A 20,376-nucleotide genomic window follows, 5' to 3' on the forward strand; every position below is an offset into this window, starting at 1 on the left:
TGGGACCAGTTAGGAAGCTCCTTCCTAGATTCGAGGGACTGCTCCCACAGAGACAGCGTTTCCTCTGGTAGCTTTGAGGAACATAAAAAATTAAAATGGGGTCCCACTAGGAAACGGAAATTTCTTGCGTCTTTAGGATCACAAGACAATCATTGACGGTGTTCTGTATCTTTTGAATTCCTTCACTACTCTCCGAGGTAGCTTGAGGAATGTTGAAAAGCAATTTCAATTGTTTATCTATTAAGATTCGTTTGTTTTCTAATCGGGCTTTTAGCGCTTCCCATGCTAATGAAAAATTGTCATCGGACAAAGGGTACTGCTTTACGATCGCGCCTGCCTTTCCTCGAGCCTTATTTTGCAAGTGATAGAGTTTCTGTACGGGAGTCAGTTTGGGATGATTGAGGTAAACGGCCGTGAAAATATCACGAAAGGATGGACACTCCTCATAACTACCGTAAAAGATTTCTGTATCACACGGTGCCACCTTGAGACACGACACCGAGCTTGGATCGAAAGGCAGAGACTGACGGGAGGTATTGCCTGGCCCTGTTGGATTTCCATGGGAGGTATTGCCGGACTCTAATGAATTCCCACGGAGGATTTTTAATTGATCCAATATATGTGATTTACAGATGTAGAAAGAGTCAGCACAAAGCTGAAATTTGTTGTGGGGAAGGCATGGTTGGAGACAGTATCAAGGGTTTGATTTGATAAAAATGACCAGGAAGACAAGCTGGGTGGAGATTATTTTAGTTCACAAGTGGTATCGTGCACGAAGATTCGGGTTTAGAATTAGAAACTTCAACACTTCAGACGCAAGCCGAGAAACACTTATTTGGAGAGAGGAATTTCCGTCTGTCGCTCAGAGGGATAACGATTTTTCGAAAACGAATGGGCACTTAATCGGTTTTGCACTGCTCACGAAGAGCTTCACCGAAAGAAACTAAGCAATGTTAATTATGGAATGCCCCACTGATATCGAAGGGATTTCATAAAAAGAAACTTAGCACGGTTTACTAGGGAATTTCCCCCGAATTCACTGAAATATACGTATGATGTTGAATGTTTTGTGATACAAAATGTTTGTGTGATGTATAAATAAACGTGGTATGTGTAGAATTGATGGATAATGATGGAGATATGTAGATAAGAGTGGTAGCAAACACGTTATATGCAAAATAACGTGTGATCTTCAATATTTGAGAAACCCAAGATAAGCGGTTTTCTCTAAAGATGTATGGGTTGACCGCAAGCAACGTAATAACGCATTTATTTACATACGTGCTGGAGTGCGCAGCTTTTAAGATTGTTGGTGCTTGGAATGTGTAAAACACATGCATACAAACCGACGTTTCTATGTATATGCACCTCAGCAACTAGTGGCGTTGTATGTATATACGTAACTGGGAAAACTCAAATATGGAATTTATTAAATTTGAGAAAATTTTCGTACAAAATTTGGATTTTCGTTAACTTTTTGAAACGCAAGTTAATTTAAAGGGAAAGGAGATTGTTTGGTCTGCTAGCGCAAATAGCGTGAGTTACATGCAATTTGTAACTAAATAAATATACATATGTACATATGCATATGTAAAAGCCAAAATAGAGGTTGCTAGCGTAAGCTACGAGCGAAAAAACTATGTATGCCGTGTAACTGTGGAAAAGGCATCCCGCTATTCGCAAGATACCGTACTGGAAGAACATATATATATACGTGTGTATATGCGCATATACCAGTTCCCGTTAACTACACCGGGTTTATATGCCAATATATGTATGTTCTTGAAAAAATGTCAATTGATGGACTTACGTTCGAATCCTGACGGTTCTCATGCCGCAATAGGTATTTTCCGGAATTTCTTCACAAATGAATTTGCCACAATAGTGATTTGCCGCAATAATTTCGCCAGATGCTTGTGACCGGCTTTTTTCTTTTTGTCCACTGGACTACTTCTCAAAATAATGCTGTTGTGTGCAAATTGTTGGAGACCACAGATTTGTGTTTGCTAAATTCAGTTTTTAGCACTTCACTTTGAACTTACTTTTAGTTTAATTTAAACTTTACTTTAAATTGTTGAAAATTTGAGAGCACACGCGCAAGTTGAAAAAGTTCGAGTGAAAAAGTTAGCGATGGGGCGATAGCGATATATGCAGTGTTGTACTTTTTGCGTTGCCACTTATTCAAATTTGGCTCGCAAGGACCAAATGTTTAACGCATTGACGCAAATGGATTTGAATTCAATTCTAATTCATTTATTGAATTTAATACTTAAAATTAACAATAGGAATTTCAAGGTTGATATTTCAGATAGCAAATATGATACTTTAAAGATAAATAATTCCACAATGGAAAGAAAATTTGATGAAATTTGAATAGTTACGTAGAGGAAGGTAATTCGGGATTTAATCCGTCTTTCAACCGCGCAAGGGCTAGGTGGGATTAGAGAACCAATCACGCGAGTATGATGGTGACCGCGCAAGTGCTACCTCGGATGATTTTATATTTAAAGATATAACTTACGGTTGTGGGTGAATACTTCCTTTTTTTTTTCCTCACTTAAACAAATACAATTTATTTAAAGGGGACAGGAGGCGGGCCCAATACCCTACAACTCCTAGTATTCCAAACTTTGTATAAAAATCGTGTGCAGTTTGAAGTTGCTCTTTTAAAGTCGGCCAAGTTATCCATTGCGGACAAAGCAACGGTTCCAAAATGTTCACCACCTCTGAAAGTATATCAGTGAAACAAGAGTGGCTACGACCCACCTCATGGTCCTTTCCAACGCCTTTTTGATTTCCTATTGTTGGAACTCGAAATTTTTGCTTCAATGGTGGCAAAGGGCTGTTAGCAATATCTAGCAAATATTTGAATGCCGGCTTATTTAGTCTCTATTATTGCTGAAAACTAATTGAAAAAACTAAACTTTTTGTTCAAAAGTGCTGAAAATAGAAGTTTTTAACTTACAGTGGATCAGTTAGCGACAAAGGGTTAGAACAGTCTCTTAATTGCCTCCCAATCGCTCGCTTTCACATTTATATTCTCCGCGCGCTCAATCAATACCAACCTAAGTGCAATACTATACATTTTTATCTCTATTTTTGTTGCCTTTTATGGAAATATGTGCTTGTTTACAAAATTTACACAATTGCAAGTAAATTATTTGTTCATTGCTAATTCACAATATAGCAGCAGCTGTTTCGTAGTGAACTTTCGCTCGCCCGAAATTGCCGATAGGCGGTAAAAGTTTACCCGAACTGAAGGCGAACACTTTTCCGTGTCAGCTTCGCGATAAGGGTGATTCTCTAAAGCTGGAGACATTGGTGCTTTATCGGTAACCGTATCGGTAACCTTATAACAGCTGATTCCACCAATCTTATGAGAATCAATGCAATCGATTATTGGTGCCGCTAAGGTCGTAACCGTATCGTAGGCAACCAATTGGGTTTTGGTTTACCGTCGTAGCGATACGACATACGGCACCAATGACTCCGGCTTAAAGTTTAGTAGTCGCTGACATAGTGTACCTATACACTATGGTCGCTGAGCATATGGCGCAGTAAGGCAAGGTGAACACGAGGCTACGCGCCATAGACGCTGCAGGCGAAATTTGTACGCTTTGACCCGAACACATGTATTTGAATGGAGAGCTGCATACGAGGCGTCAGCTGCATGAAAGCGACAAAGCATGAAATTTTCGTGTAGCTAAGCGTACAGCAATGTTGGTCGCTGAGCGTACGTACGCTTGAAAAAAAGGAAGAACAAGATGTTTGTTTAAAAGTGCATGAAAGGTATATTACCAAAGCGAAAAAGAGTTATTAAACACCATAACAGCTTGGTTAGACATTGTTGAAGCGTTTAAAAGGCTAAAAAGTGTTGGAAACCAGAAATTAGCCCTTTCTCTAGTCCGCGCTGGTTTAAAATTGCCTTCCAAAATTTACAAAGGCACGGGGATGCAAACAACGTTTAATACCTATTTTCCTTTGGTTTCGGGAACGGATATAGCTGAAGAAATTAAATTTTTTATTTTTTTCAATAATTGTTTGCTTTTTGTAGCGACGCTCGAAAGTAGCTTCGTGTGCAGATCTTGAGGCGTAGAGAAATGTAGCTATATGAAATATCTTGTACGCGTCTATGACACGTAGCCTCGTGTGCACCTTGCCTAACATCGATTGTATGCGTCGCTCGGAATGCAACCTTGAAGACAAAACAGTAGTCATTTTCATTACAAATCTCCAACATCAGCAAGTCAATTACAAGAATATCTTCGTCATTGTGAATGATGACAAAGTGTGATCTCTTATCTGTCAACTGCCTGACAGGCTGGTCAATATGGCTACTTTTCAGCGTTTTGACAGGCTGTTCAATATGGCGGCGCCTATCTTCAGCGGGTGATAGAAAGAGATACAGAATGAGACAGCAATAGTCAAATACGAATCAGGTGATCCAATCACTTTGGAATTTTGACGTTTATGCAGAAGAGATCACACTTTGTCATCATTCACAATGATCTTCGTAAAGACATTTCAGTTTTGAGTTTTTACTTAATTTTTGCATTTTTTAGTTTGTTATGCCATCCCTCTCCTTCATCTTCGGTTTTGACATAAAAATGATGCCAATCTTTTGTTAAGGCCACTGTATTACTTTTCAATTATTCCGAATCTTCTTTGTCGATTTCGACTTCCAAAAATTTCATATCAAATTTGTTAATTTTCGCTATAAAAATATAATATCTTCTTCGGCACTTTTCGTCTCATCGCTTTAGTAACTTCCATTCCGGAGCTACGCTTTGGAGAAACAGTTCGTGTCGAAAGCTGATAAGAATTCTCCTAAATAGGGTACAACAGGCCCGACGAGAGGGGAGGAGGAATGGGCGGATTCCCCCCGGGCCCGGGGTTTCTGAGGGGGCCCGAGATTTAGAGGTACTAAGACATTTTTTTAATTCAGGAGTCTTTAGTTGTACCATGTGCAATCTTTAAGCCGAATTTCAAAAGCAACGAATATCTGCATTTCGTTTTAATATTATAGTGAAGTGTGAAAAATAATTAGAAGTTATTTTCCTTAAAATTTAAGAATAAATATTTAATTTGGCAGCTGGCTTAAAACCATTCAGGTTCCGCATCCGATTCGACTATTGATAATTTAATATAATAATATTAAATATATATTATAATAATTTTTTGCATGGGCCTTCGAACAGTGAGGAGACAATAAAAACATCAAACAAAAATATATGTTTACATGAACCCGAAATCGTAAAGTTTCGTGGTGACACTGATGAAGGTTCATCTTCAAAAAGTCTTCCAACAATACCACCAACTCTGTATCAAAGTCCAAATTATTTAAACGACTTCGACATCGGTACCGTGAATAATGAGTTTTTGAAATTTGAAGAAGTCAACGAAATAATTCGACGAGGTCATCAAAAGTGTCCTGTTATTTTTCCACGTGATCGTCATGACAAGGCATTTCGTACCTCGTTGTTAAACAGAATCTTGCCAAATGGAGAGAAAGTGGAGCGTGACTGGTTGGTGTGGAATGCCAATAGCAATGCTTTTTATTGCCCACCATGTCGTCTGTTAAGCACCAATACTTTAAATCGACCTAAAATCCTGGCGGATATTCGAATTGTACTGAAGATCACATTAAATGTTATATTCAATGGCGATCTTTACAAAATCTAATTCAAAAGGAGGCTACAATTGATACACTTATCAATGAACAGCTAATCACTGAAACTCAAAAGTGGAAAGAAATTTTATATAGAATTTTGGACACTATTTTATTTTTGGGTGAAAGAGGCCAAGCTTTCAGAGGCGAAAGTATTGTAACGAATTTGCTTGCAAATCCTCTTATTTGCAATCCTCTGCTAAGTTCGTATCGCTAAACTGTTGAATAAATAACTCCAATATTGAATAATGGAAAAATGGCCTTTATTAAAGTACTTCACAATTACACTTATACTTTGCTACTCGCTGGCTTAATAACCAAACTGATTGATAACTCAAATTAAACTCTACTATTGGCCGCCAGATCGCGTGCTTAATCAATAACTGATTGATTGCTCAACTCAAACTGAATTACTTCTTACTCGCCTGCCCCGCTTTTATAGTTTACACTGCATACTTCTAGGCTCTTCCATTTCCAGAACTTACCAACTATATTCGTGTGTGTATAGTTCTCATATAGTTCCTACTTGTTTACAATTGTCTACTTTTTAGCGCTTCTCAGATATACATATGTGAGTTTGTAGTTTACAGTCTCCCGCACACACATAAGCGTATAAGTAAATTCATCTGTGTGTGACATCTCATCTCTCGCTGCCTTGTATGTAAATGGTGCTCGTCGGAATGTGTACATATGTGCAGACGCAATTATTGATTCGTTTATGTAGATACATAATGATTGAATTATTGATGTGAATTCACGTCACTGCTTAGCATCGGCCTGGAGATGGCAGCACTCCTAAGCAGTGACGTGAATGCACATCAATAATTCAATCATTATGTATCTACATAAACGAATCAATAATTGCGTCTACACATATGTACACATTCCGACGAGCAACATTTACATACAAGGCAGCGAGAGATGAGATGTCACACACCGATGAATTTACTTATACGCTTATGTGTGTGCGGGAGACTGTAAACTACAAACACATGCATATACCTTATCTGAGTTGTCACAAGAGAGAGCAATAATTTGTGCACGTAGTTGTGGCTGGCGATTTTGTAGCCGAAACAACTAGTAACTTCTGGAAATCGAAGAGCCTAGAAGTATGCAGCGTAAACTATAAAAGCGATGCAGGCGAGTAAGAAGTAATTCAGTTTGATTTGAGTTGTCAAGCAGTTGCGATTAAGACGATATCTAGCGAGCAATAGCAGTACTATTTTGAATAGTAGAGTTTCATTGAGCTATCAGTCAGTGTGGTTATTAAGCAAGCTATTCGTTGCACAGTTTGAGTGTATTGTGAAGTACTTTAATAAAGGCCATTTTGCATTATTACAAATTGGAGTTATTTATTCAACAGTTTAGTGATTCGAACTTAGCAGAGGATTGCAAATAAGAGGATTTGCAAATAAAAAATTCGTAACAATTGGTGTCAGAAGAGAAATTGTTGAATAAATTCCAGAGGACAACAACGACATGGCAAAGTTCAGTGAATTGAAGATCCAGCAACTAAAGAAGGAGTTGGAGAGCCGTGGATTGAATACAAGCGGCGTTAAACTTGAACTTCAGGCACGGCTACGAGAGGCAATGGAAGCGGAAGGAATTGATGTGGAAAAGTATGACTTTCATCTTGATGGCGAGGAAGTAACAAAAGTTGAAGAGAAAAACGAAACATCGCAGACAGTTACGAGCACAGACTTGAACATGATTTTGGCTGCAATATCTGCTCAAACATCGACAATGTCATCACAACTAGAATCGCAGGAGACACGCATAACATCCAAGATTGAAGCACAAGAAACGCGTATGTCAGAAATGTCGACACAGATTACATCGAAGATTGAAGCACAAGAAACGCGTATGGCAGAAATGTCGACACAGATTACATCAAAGATGGAGACACAATTGGAAGAACAGAAGACATATTTGGCATCTCAACTGGAAGCGCAAGAGGCACGTATATCTGAAATGTCGGCACAAATTTCGGAACAGGTATCAGCGCAGCTCTTTGTGAAACTGGAAGAGCAGGATGCAAAAATTTTACAACTCGAGGACAAAATTGATGCCGAAATAGAAGCGTTAAAAGGTCGTATGGAGCAGTTACAACTAAACCGCCCAGCTGTTTCAGCGAGTAATCCAAAGGTAAAGACACCATCCTTTGACGGTTCTGTTCCTTTTCAGGTCTTTAAGCTACAGTTTGAGAAGACCGCAGCAGTGAACCAATGGAATGCTGAAGATAAAGTTGCAGCTCTGTTCGTGGCACTGAAAGGGCCTGCCGCGGAAATCTTACAGACCATCCCAGAGTACGAGCGGAACCACTACGAAACATTGATGAGCGCTTTAGAGAGACGTTACGGAAGCGAGCATAGGAAACAGATATTCCAAATTGAGTTGCAAAACCGCTACCAAAAAGCAAATGAAACATTGCAGGAGTTTGCTTCAGATATTGAAAGATTGGCTCATCTTGCAAATGCGGACGCACCCGTGGAATACACTGAAAGGGTAAAAATCCAGAGTTTCATAAATGGCATACGGGACGTGGAAACGAAGCGAGCTACATACGCAAACCCAAAGCTGACATTTTCTGAAACGGTATCACATGCATTGACTCAGGAAACGGCCTCACTATTGAGTAAACCAGCATACAAAGCTCATCGTGTAGAAGTGGAAAGACCAGATTGGGTAGACACTATTTTGGAAGCACTGAAGGGATCACAACAGAAAAATGCCGGAGTTATTAAATGTTTCAAGTGCGGCAACCCAGGTCATGTTGCACGACATTGCAGCAGCGGTCCCAATAGCTCCAACAATGTGGGTGGTCGTAAACGCAGAGCAGAAGGTGATGAGCAAATATCCAAGACCACTCAATCGTTAAACTAAATCGAGTCAGCCGCAAGGGGCGACAGCTGGCTCCCGCAATTGAATGCCCCATAATCTCTATCTCGCAGATTGGAAGAAGATCGAGCAACCTTACTGTTGGAGGACATGTGGACGGAAAGGAACGGTTATTGACTGTAGATACGGGTGCATCTCATTCCATCATTCGAGCGGATTTAGTCAACAAAAAGATAAGACCATTGCTTGGAGCAAGATTACGTACAGCCACGGGAGAGGACACCCAGGTAATTGGAGAAGTAGAATGTGAAGTCGCAATTGGGAACGTCATGGTAGTACACAATTTTATAGTGGCAGAAATTGTTGATGAAATCATAATTGGAGTGGACTTCTTAATCGACCAGGGCATCAAGATCGACATGCAAAGCAAGACGATGCGATATAAAAACATGGATGTACCACTTAATTTCGGCTACGAGAGAGGCTACAGCAGTAAACGAGTGCTGGTGGAAGAGAGTCAGCAAATACCACCAAAATCCGAAGCAGTCATCTGGGCAAAGGTTGATGGAGATTGTGGGACAAACAAATTGTGGGTTGTCGAAGCAGCAAACAAATCAGCACTAAACATACTTGTAGGAAAAACCCTGGCTATGACAAAACAAAATGGACGTATTCCGGTAAGAGTACTCAATGAGTTCAAGTCACCACTCAAACTGACTAAAGGAGCTATTTTGGGAAGATGCCAAGAGGCTGAAGTGGTTATTAACTGTGAACAGCTCCAGGAACACGTTTCAGCTAGTAATACTGATCTTTCAAATGACATCACGGCATGGATGCAGGGACTAGAGGAAGCATATCAGAGTAAGGCAAAACAACTGCTCCTAAAGTACGCGAACATATTTGACCAGGATGATTCTAAACCAGGCCGCACCAACGTTGTGAAACATCAAATTGACACTGGAGATGCGAGACCGATCCGTCAAGCTCCACGTAGTGTTCCACTGGCGAAGCGGGAAGTTGTGAGTCAAATCATTCAAGAAATGAACGACAGCGGCGTCATCGAACCATCACCTAGTCCATGGAGCTCACCGGTAGTACTTGTAAAAAAAAAGGATGGAAAAATGAGGTTTTGCGTGGACTACCGGAAGTTGAATGACGTAACGAAAAAGGATAGCTACCCATTGCCAAGAATTGACGACACTCTGGACTCGCTATCTGGTACGAAATGGTTTTCCACGCTGGACTTGAAAAGCGGCTACTGGCAAGTGGAGGTGAAGGAGGAAGATAGAGAGAAAACAGCCTTCAGTGTCGGTGATGGTCTTTGGCAATTTACAGTGATGCCTTTTGGACTTTGTAATGCACCAGCTACTTTTGAGAGACTCATGGACCAGGTACTGAAAGGACTACATTGGAAAACATGCTTGGTGTACCTGGACGACATCATCGTATTGGGCAAGAACTTTGATGAACATCTTAAGAACTTGGAGGAAGTTTTCCAGAGAATAGCTGGCGCTGGTCTGAAGTTAAGTCCCAAAAAGTGTGCGCTGTTTAAAAAGGAAGTCAATTATTTGGGCCACAAGGTAACGACAGAGGGCATCTGCACTGCGAACGAAAAAATAGAGGCTGTAAAGGATTGGCCAAGACCACAGAATCTACATGAATTGAGAAGTTTTCTTGGGCTGTGCACATATTACCGCCGATTTGTACCAAATTTTTCCAGCGTAGCCCATAGCCTCCATGAGCTTACAAGAAAAAACAAAGCTTTTGAATGGAAGAAGGAGCAAGAAGTGGCTTTCCAAACATTGAAGGAGCGTTTGTGCACTGCCCCAATGTTAGCATATCCGATTCCAGGAGCAACATTTATTCTAGATACAGATGCAAGTGGATATGCTATAGGAGGCGTTTTATCACAACTGGTCGATGGACAGGAGAAGGTAGTTGCATATTACAGCCGTTCGATTGGAAAACCAGAGAGGAACTACTGTGTTACGCGGAGAGCTGTTGGCATTGGTAGAGTGCATTAAACATTTTCACAAATACCTCTACGGCCAGCGATTCCATGTCAGGACAGATCACGCAGCATTGAAATGGCTTCTGCAGTTCCGTAATCCGGAAGGACAATTGGCACGGTGGATCGAGCGACTTCAAAGCTATGACTTTTCCATTGAGCATCGAAAAGGTAGTACCCATGGAAATGCCGATGCAATGTCACGAAGGCCATGTAGTTTGGAATGCAAGCACTGTTCAAAGGCCGAGGCTAAAGAAGACATTATAGATGTCCGGCTAATGACTATAACGTGTACGGATGAATGGGACAAGAAACAACTAAGAAAGTGTCAGCTAGAAGATACAGATCTGTCACATGTTATGCAAGGGGTCGAACGAAACGAAAGACCAAGCAGAGAGGAGATGTCAGCAGAGAGTCCCATTGCGAAGTCATATTGGGCACAGTGGAACAGTTTAGAATTGATATCCGGTTGCTTGCATCGAGTATGGGAGAGTGAGGATGGTCAATGCAAGAAGAAACTGATAGTTGTTCCCAGGAAGAGGATTCCTGACGTGCTCAGCGAGCTGCACAATGGTCCAAGTGGAGGTCATCTTGGAATCACGAAGACACTCGAAAAAATTAAGCAGAGATTCTATTGGGTTGGTTGCCGTCAGTCGGTCACCGCGTGGATTGCCAACTGCGAGGTATGCAACGGAGCGAAAGGGCCCAAAACCCGAAGTCATGGCCAGATGAAGCAGTATATTTCAGGTGCACCATTTGAAAGGATCGCCATGGATGTCGCAGGTCCATTTCCTACTAGCAACCGCGGAAACAAATACGTACTGGTGGTTATGGATTATTTCAGTAAATGGCCAGAGGTATACCCAATCCCAAACCAAGAAGCAGATACAGTAGCAGAAGTGGTTAAAAACGAATGGGTTGCAAGGTATGGTGTACCAATGGAGTTACATTCTGACCAAGGCAGGAATTTTGAATCAGCTGTGTTCCAAGAACTGTGCAAGAAGTTGGGCATTCGAAAAACACGGACAACTGCATTGCATCCTCAGTCCGATGGTATGGTGGAACGTTTCAATAGAACATTGGAGGAGCATTTAAGGAAAGTAGTCGACAAGTACCATAAGGACTGGGATACACACATATCATTATTCTTGATGGCCTACCGATCGGCAGTACATGACACAACGGGCCAAACTCCCGCAAAGGTAATTTTTGGCAATGACCTTCGACTGCCAGCTGATTTGAAGTATGGGATAGATGCCGATGCGGAGAGGAATGTCAAGAAATCCACTGATGTCTTAGAAGAAGAGCTGAGAGAGATACACGATCTGGTAAGGCAACGAGCAAAGATTATGAGTGACAAGATGAAAGCGAGGTACGATAAAGCAATTAATTCGGAAGGGTTTCAGGAAGGAGATTTGGTGCTGCTATACAACCCACAACGAAAAAAAAGGTTTGTCCCCGAAATTGCAGTGTAACTGGGAAGGCCCATACAAAGTTGTAAAACGGATCAACGATGTAGTGTACCGCATACAAACCACTACCAAACCACGAACCAAAATGAAAGTGGTTCATTTGGAGAGATTAGCAGCGTTTAGATCGAGAGATTTGTCTGATCGGGACGATCAGACTTAGGTGGAGGGCAGTGTTACGAATATTAGCAAAACTAAGGAGTGCTGCCAGCTCTAAGCCGATCTAAGCAGTGACGTGAATGCACATCAATAATTCAATCATTATGTATCTACATAAACGAATCAATAATTGCGTCTACACATATGTACACATTCCGACGAGCAACATTTACATACAAGGCAGCGAGAGATGAGATGTCACACACCGATGAATTTACTTATACGCTTATGTGTGTGCGGGAGACTGTAAACTACAAACACATGCATATACCTTATCTGAGTTGTCACAAGAGAGAGCAATAATTTGTGCACGTAGTTGTGGCTGGCGATTTTGTAGCCGAAACAACTAGTAACTTCTGGAAATCGAAGAGCCTAGAAGTATGCAGCGTAAACTATAAAAGCGATGCAGGCGAGTAAGAAGTAATTCAGTTTGATTTGAGTTGTCAAGCAGTTGCGATTAAGACGATATCTAGCGAGCAATAGCAGTACTATTTTGAATAGTAGAGTTTCATTGAGCTATCAGTCAGTGTGGTTATTAAGCAAGCTATTCGTTGCACAGTTTGAGTGTATTGTGAAGTACTTTAATAAAGGCCATTTTGCATTATTACAAATTGGAGTTATTTATTCAACAGTTTAGTGATTCGAACTTAGCAGAGGATTGCAAATAAGAGGATTTGCAAATAAAAATTCGTAACAATACATATCTTGGTGAACGAAACAATGGAAATTTTGTAGGCATCTTAGAACTCATAACCCATTATGATCCGTTACTGAGAGATCATTTGGGGAAAGTTAGGATTTCACAACAGCAGCACAAACTTTTACAAATTCACTATCTTTCCTCGGACATTCAGAACGAGTTTATAGAAATTTGTGCAAAACGCTTGAGGGAAACTATATTAGATCAACGCAAGAAAGCCAAGTATTTTGCTGTTATCGTTGATGCTACGCCTGATGCTAGTCACGTTGAACAGACTAGTTCGTTCTGCGCTACCTCCATTTCAATTCGAAAGCAACAAATTTTACAATTCAAGAACGGTTTTTGGCTTTCGTGGATTATACCAAAGAACTGGTCAGGAAATCGCTGATTTAATTTGCCATACTCTAGGTAAACATGAAATCCCATTAAAAGTTTCATAAATAAAATAAAAAAAATGCAATAACAGAAACAAGACTGCAGAAATTTTCAGCTGAAGGCGAGCCATATCGGAAACGCTAGATAAAATATAAAGGCTTCGTTTTTTTTAATATTGTATATTCATTTGAAAAAGATAAACGCGAAAAGATTTAATTAATTACATGCTTGCTATTCCACACAATTTAAAATTTAAGATTTTACTACTTTTTCTTTATACATAATTCCTTCCAAATAAATGAACGTTTCCGAATTTTGAGAAAAATTTAATGTTTTTTATGTCGTCTGGTTACTTTCTGAATTTTGACTTCTGAATTTTGCCTTCTGCAATTTGACTTCTGAATTTTCATTTCTGAAATTTGACTTCTAAAATTTGACTTCTGAGTTTTGTCTTTTTGAAAAAAGGGTTCTACTATTTTCTGAAAAAACGTTTTTCTGAATTTTTGGTATCTGAATTTATGGGGGGCACCCCGACACTAGATGCCTTATTAGCTGATTTTAATTTGATCAGGAACCAATGGGAAACAATTTTAAATGAATGCAAAACAGTTGCTATCCAACTGAACATCTCGCCAAAGTTTCCGGACATTCGAAAGAGAAAACCCAAAAGACGTTTCGAGATAATGAAAAAGAGATGATTACGGATGATCCGGAGTCTGATTTTAAAAACAATACATTCTTGGTGATCGTCGATTCGGTAATCACTGGCATTACTGAGCGATTTGCAGCTATGAGAAATTTGAACGAGACGTTTTCCTTTTTGTGGCAATTTGAAGACATGGATGAAACTACGGTTCGGGCGAGTGCAGCAAAATTTGTCGCAAAATACAAGTCGGAAATTTCTCAAAGCTAAGAATGCGAAATAATTCACTTGATACACATTTACGAAGCACATTTTGATAAAGGTCTGTCACCATTGGAATTGCTAAATGCCATCTATGTTCAAAATCTTAATACGATTTTCCCCAACATTTGTATTGATTTACGTATTTTTTGCACTATACCTGTCACTGTAGCTAGTGCAGAACGTTCTTTCAGCGTCCTTGCAAGAATCAAAAACTTTCATAGATCGTGTTAATCTCGAGAGCGAGTTTCAGAACTTGCACCCTTTGTGTTGAATCCGTTTCGGCAAGACAGTTAAATTTTGATATTATTATAAAAAAATTTGCAGCGAAAAAAGCCACTCTTTGATATCCGAATCTAATATATTGAATAATTAAAATTTATAATCATCATTATATTTATCAGAAATGTACCAAAATGTTACCAAATAACTAGAAAAGATTATTTGAAATAATATGTGGCTGTTAAAAGAGAATTTAATTTCTACGTTACAATAAAATAGTATAAATAATAAATATTCTGTGTTAATTTTATTTACAGCTCTTAGTTCAAAAATTATTTAGATGATGTGGCAAACATTTAATTCAAATTAATGTTGTTGTTGTTGTAGCAATGCTCGCCCCACCTAATAGCCGCGACCGATCACAAATTGTCATCAATATCCTCTAACGGGAGTCCAAGGAAACTTGCCGTTTCAACAGGGGTGGACCATAAGGAAAGGGGTGTTAGAGGCGTTGGTTCCACATTACAATTAAAGAGATGGTTGGTGTCATGTGGGGACACATTGCAAGCGGGGCATACATTTTGTATGTCGGAGTTGATTCTGGATAGGTAAGAGTTTAACCTGTTACAGTATCCAGAACGAAGTTGAGCAAGAGTGACACGCGTTTCCCTGGGGAGTATGCGTTCCTCTTCTGCGAGTTCTGGATATTTTTCTTCAAGTACTGGATTCACCGGGCAATTCCCGACATAAAGGTCCGACGCCTGTCTATGGAGTTCACCAAGGACCTGCTTGTGTTTTTCCGCTTCATACGGCTGGGCTCTCAGGTGCCGTATTTCCTCAAAATGCTCACGGAGATGACTCCTTAGGCCCCTAGGCGGTGCTGGTTCGTCAATCAGATGTCTGTTGGGATGCCCAGGTTTCTGGGTATTCAACAGAAACTGTTTGGTAGCATCTCATTTCTCTCCCTGATGTGGAGTATTATCGCCTCATTATGCAGATGGTGTTCTGGGGACATAAGAAGACAGCCCGTGGCGATTCTGAGAGCAGTATTTTGGCAGGCCTGTAGTTTCTTCCAGTGGGGGGTTTTTAGGCTTGGCGACCATATGGGTGACGCGTAGCACGTAATCGGCTGGCTAATTGCTTTGTATGTGGTCAAGAGCATTTCTTTGTCTTTTCCCCAGGTACTGCCAGCAAGGGATTTGAGGATTTTATTACGGCTCTGAATTCTTGGAACAATTGCGGTTGCGTGCGCACCAAAATGTAGATCCTGATCAAACGTCACACCCAAGATTTTGGGGTGTAGGACAGTCGGTAGCGTAGTGCCATCGACGTGGATGTTCAATATGGTCGACATTTGGGGCGTCCATGTTGTAAATAAGGTCGCGGAAGATTTAGTCGGTGACAATGCCAGGTTTCGCGAGGCGAAAAAACTGGAGAGATCAGGGAGATAGCCGTTTATTTTATTGCATAGCTCATCGATCTCTGGGCCTGGGCCTGTGGCCATTATTGTGCAGTCATCGGCGTAGGAAACGATTGTGACTCCTTCCGGTGGTGAAGTTAGCTTAGATATGTAGAAATTAAACAAAAGCGGGGATAGGACACCACCCTGTGGCACCCCTTGTTTAATTCTCCTTTGTTTTGATGTTTCGTTTCTGAATTGCACCGATGCCTGCCGACCACCCAGATAATTTGCGGTCCACCTTTTAAGACATGGGGGAAGGGTAGACCCTTCCAGGTCTTGCAGTAACGAGCCATGGTTGACCGTATCAAAAGCTTTTGATAGGTCTAACGCTACGAGTACTGTTCTATGGTGGGGATATTGATTCAAACCGCAATTTATCTGGGTGCTAATGACATTTAGCGCGGAGGTAGTGCTATGGAGTTTTCTGAAGCCATGCTGATGAGGGGCTAGCTGCAAATGTGCTTGGAAATAAGGGAGCAAAATGGCTTCAAGCGTCTTTGCCACTGGCGATAGGAGAGATATCGGACGATATGACTCACCTACGTTAGCTGGTTTCCCAGGCTTTAGTAGCGGGACCACCTTGGCCATTTTCCATTTCTCGGGTATGACAAAGGTGGAAAGAGACAGGTTGAAGACATGCGCTAAATATTTGAAACCCTCTTTCCCTAGGTTTTTAAGCATCGGCATGGCTATGCCGTCTGGGCCCACTGCTTTGGATGGTTTAGAGCAACCAATGGCGTCCTCAACCTCTCTAGCGGTGATGGTAATTGGTGACGCGCTGAGTTTGTGTTTATGTGCGTGTCTATTGGCTCTCCGTCTATCTTTGTCGACCGTAGGATGCATTATATATTGTCGGCAGAAAGCGCTCGTGCATTTTTTCGCATCCGACAGCATCTTATCGCCAAAGGCGATGGAAACTTTGTCTTTGTGCTTAGTCGGATTCGATAGGGACTTTACGGTGGACCAAAGTTTACCTACACCGGTAGAGAGGTTACAACCTCTTAGGTGCTCTTCCCATTTCGCCCGCTTGTGTTCGTCCACAAGCAATCTGATGCGTTGGTTTATATCCCTTATTTGGGGGTCGCCTGGATCAAGCTGTCTTATAAGGTCGCGTTCCCTCGCTAAGCTCGCGGCCTCCGCCGGGAAGTGGGGCTGGATTTCGGGAATTCTCCCGGCGGGAATGAAATGTGCCGAGGCGGATTCAATGACCTTACGGAAGGCACGCTCCTCTTGGCGGGCATCAGTCGGGATAGGGAGGGCAGCAAAGCTGCTGTCTGTTGCAGATTTATATTCTTCCCACTTTCCTTTTTTGAAGTTTATGAAAGTGCGTTTTTCGGTGACGATGAAGTCGGCGGTACGCTCGAACGAAATAAGTATGGGCAGGTGGTCGCATGCCAATGGTACCATCGGCTGCCAGTTGACGCAGTTTACGAGTTCTGCGCTCACGATTGAGATATCTGGCGAGCTATGACAGCTTCCTACCATACGTGTGGGGGCGTCTCCGTTTATTGTGCAGAACGTCGTTTGGTCTATTTGATCCGCCAACATCTCACCCCTACTGTCCGCCCGCAAGTTTGAATGCCATAGGTCGTGATGGGCATTGAAATCGCCTAAGATAATGCGATTGTTGGCAGTGAGTAAGGCCTCGATATTAGGGCGGTATCCACTGGGGCAACAGGTGACAGGAGGGATGTAGATGTTGATGATTTCTAGATTTGCATCGCCTGACCGGACAGATAGGCCTTGACGTTCTAAGACATTGTCCCTGTGGTCGATGCCAGGATCAAATATATAATATTGCACAGAGTGGTGTATAATAAACGCGAGGCCGCCTCCATTTCCGCTCTCGCGGTCTTTCCTGTGGACATTATAACCAGAGCAGGTCTGCAATGCATATCTTGCTGTGAGTTTAGTCTCTTGAATCGCAGCAATGCGGATGTTGTGCCGCTTCATGAAATCGACTATCTCCTTAATCTTCCCAGTTAGTCCATTACAGTTGAACTGCAGAATTCTGAAGTGCATGAGGGGTGACGCCGCCACTCTAGGGGTAAGTGACGGGTGACTACGCCTAGGTTGTGGAAGGCCAGGACGCAATTGCTGTTGTGGCCTTGGGACTGGGCGCCCTTGGGCAAGCATTGGGGTACCCGGATGATTTGGGTTTGCGACCTGGCAACATGGCGCGATGAAACCCGTCGTGGGGTTGCCGTCGCGGAGACCAGAACATCTAGGAAAGTGGCACCACCCAAGGCAGGAGCTGCATTGAGCGGATGTCGCAAACCTATATATTCTGTGCTGGCAGATGGTGCAAACGGAGGCAGGGTCTAAGAGTCTGTTTCCCTGACCTGCACGATTGCTGCCAGAAAAGAGGGGAGGAGAAGAAGACGGGGGCAGGGGCTGATGCTCAGCATTGCTACCAGCTCTACTACGAAGGTAGTAGTTATGAGCGGTATCAGCTGTTTGAGTTGTTGGCGCCGTGGGGCGCGAGCAGCAGCGGGTACTTGTTGTGGCTTGCTGAGCAGCGAAGCTGCTGGAAGGTATTGGGGATACGCTTAGGCGTAGACTACGGGACGCCCTTGGGCGTGAGCAGCAAGGAGCCACAAAAGATTTATAAAAGTTAAGTGGACGTCGGGTTTTGGGATCAAGCCCAGAACAACCTGTCCGATGCAACCATCCCTTGCACGAGACACACTGAACAGAGTATGACCGTCCTAAAAAGATTCTTTTCTGGCAAATGCAGCAAAACCATTTCTCAGGACCGGGGTCAGGAGACGGACCCGGATTGGGTTCGATACCTTCCCGGAATAAGAGAATATGTAGCAGTCCTGCTGCAAGGAGCTGCTGGGAGGATGACAATTTGTGGGAGGGACGAAACAAATTAAATGGGGTCACACTGAAATGACAGTCCTTGGTCGGGAAAAATCCCGAGTCGCTCCGGTACATAGAACCGACTGCCTTGGGAAGCGAATTCAAATTAATCAAATGTATTGGTGTTGTTTTATAGGGGGCCCGTAAGTTGTTTAGTCCCGGGCCCGGATTTTCTCTCTACGGCCCTGGGGTACAATAACGACTGGCTGGGCAATGTTGTTTTTAAGCCTTAAGCTTTACGATTTATGGCTCTTAAGGAACATCTTGCGGCATGCATAACTTTTGGGGAATTATTCTGAACTCCTTGAGTTTATTTTTGTTATGGTAACGCATTTACAGTGGAAGCAGTAAGGAAGGCGGTCGGCATGATGTTGTGGTGCACAGTGGCTAGTCATTGTCGGCTGGGGCGGGTACTTGCCAACCTTACCCTCTGCGCCATAAACAGAAATAAGTTCCTATCATGCCTATCGAACTAGCAGCTGACAGAAGCGCAGAGACGACTCAAAACGCTTATAATTCAAAATAAAACAACATCCGGCCGAACCGGATGTCACGGACAGACCGTTAACATTCCAAAATTTAAAAATTCAAAAAAAAAAAAACTAAGCGCAACAAAATTTAACCGAACCGGAAATGACCGGTTACCACAAGCTCAAAATCAAAATCAAAAAAAAACGGCTGAAAAATAAAAATACAAATAAAAGGGCCGAATATATCTTGGGGGCGCCGCGGGTGTTGTTGCGACGCCCGGTGCTTGTACCCACCCTCAAATCCATGGCCACCGACGCACTTGAATTTCGGTGGCCCCTTACCTGGTAACCCTACGTGCCTTCTAAATGAACAAGAACACCAGCATTCCCATTTTAATTACAAAGTTTATTCAAATTTCATTATTATTAACGTACATATGTATGCTACAAAAAAAAATTTTACGGTAGTACAGGTTTCTTAACCAGGGCTACCGCTTAGGCTCCAAAGCAAAAACAAGGCTGCTTATAGCATCGTCCCAAGACACTTCAGAACAAAAAAATGTTGAACTACGAGCAGCTATTTACGCTATGAAAATGTATGTAAGTGCGTGTAGCATATAAAGAGAGAGACAAAAAAATGTTTCCCACTTTATTGGGCCGAAATTGAAAACGAAATCATATTTAAGTCTGGCTAAGTTTGTCCTGTTGGGGGTTCCTTTCTTTTCTCTTACTTTTGCTCGTAATATTTCAAGCTATACCATATTTATGTCACCCCCTTTTTTTGATAAGGGTTATAAACGCTTGGTGTGAGAAAAAAAATGTAATTAAATGTGCTTATGGATAGTAAATATACTACATACAAAGTAAAAATTTGGTTTAATGCTCTTTTTTTTTGTTATTCACATATTCACAAACATATTTTAGGGCTATAAAGTTTGGATACAAATTCCGATAATTGGGGCCCCCTTACAAAATTATTATGTTGTTGTAGTAGAACTTATTTTGAGTTTAACAAAATATGAAATTGGTATAACGGATAGTATAATGACACTAATATGTAATATGTACTAAGAAAATTTGTTATAAAAGCAATTAAGATTAAATTTGGGGTAAATCATACTCCTCGAAGAAATCGTTTCACATATTGAAGTAAAACGTAAACTTTTAAATTGATAGTAAAATTAACGGAATCGTTTTACATGCTCAGGTAAAACGTGAACTTTTAAATTTATAGTA

General features: G+C 41.6%; 1 long non-coding RNA gene across 1 annotated transcript in view; it reads right to left on the reverse strand.

Annotated features, from left to right (window-relative positions):
• LOC137243064 (uncharacterized) overlaps positions 1-2,101 on the reverse strand; it is a 34,497-nt gene extending 32,396 nt beyond the window's left edge. The window contains exon 1 of the long non-coding RNA XR_010950440.1: positions 1,811-2,101. This is a non-coding gene — a long non-coding RNA (uncharacterized lncRNA). The remainder of the gene's footprint in view (positions 1-1,810) is intronic.
• Between the last annotated feature and the right edge of the window lie 18,275 nt (positions 2,102-20,376).

This window comes from Eurosta solidaginis, chromosome 3 (genome assembly GCF_040869045.1).
Source record: "Eurosta solidaginis isolate ZX-2024a chromosome 3, ASM4086904v1, whole genome shotgun sequence".
NCBI classification, from domain to species: domain Eukaryota; kingdom Metazoa; phylum Arthropoda; class Insecta; order Diptera; family Tephritidae; genus Eurosta; species Eurosta solidaginis.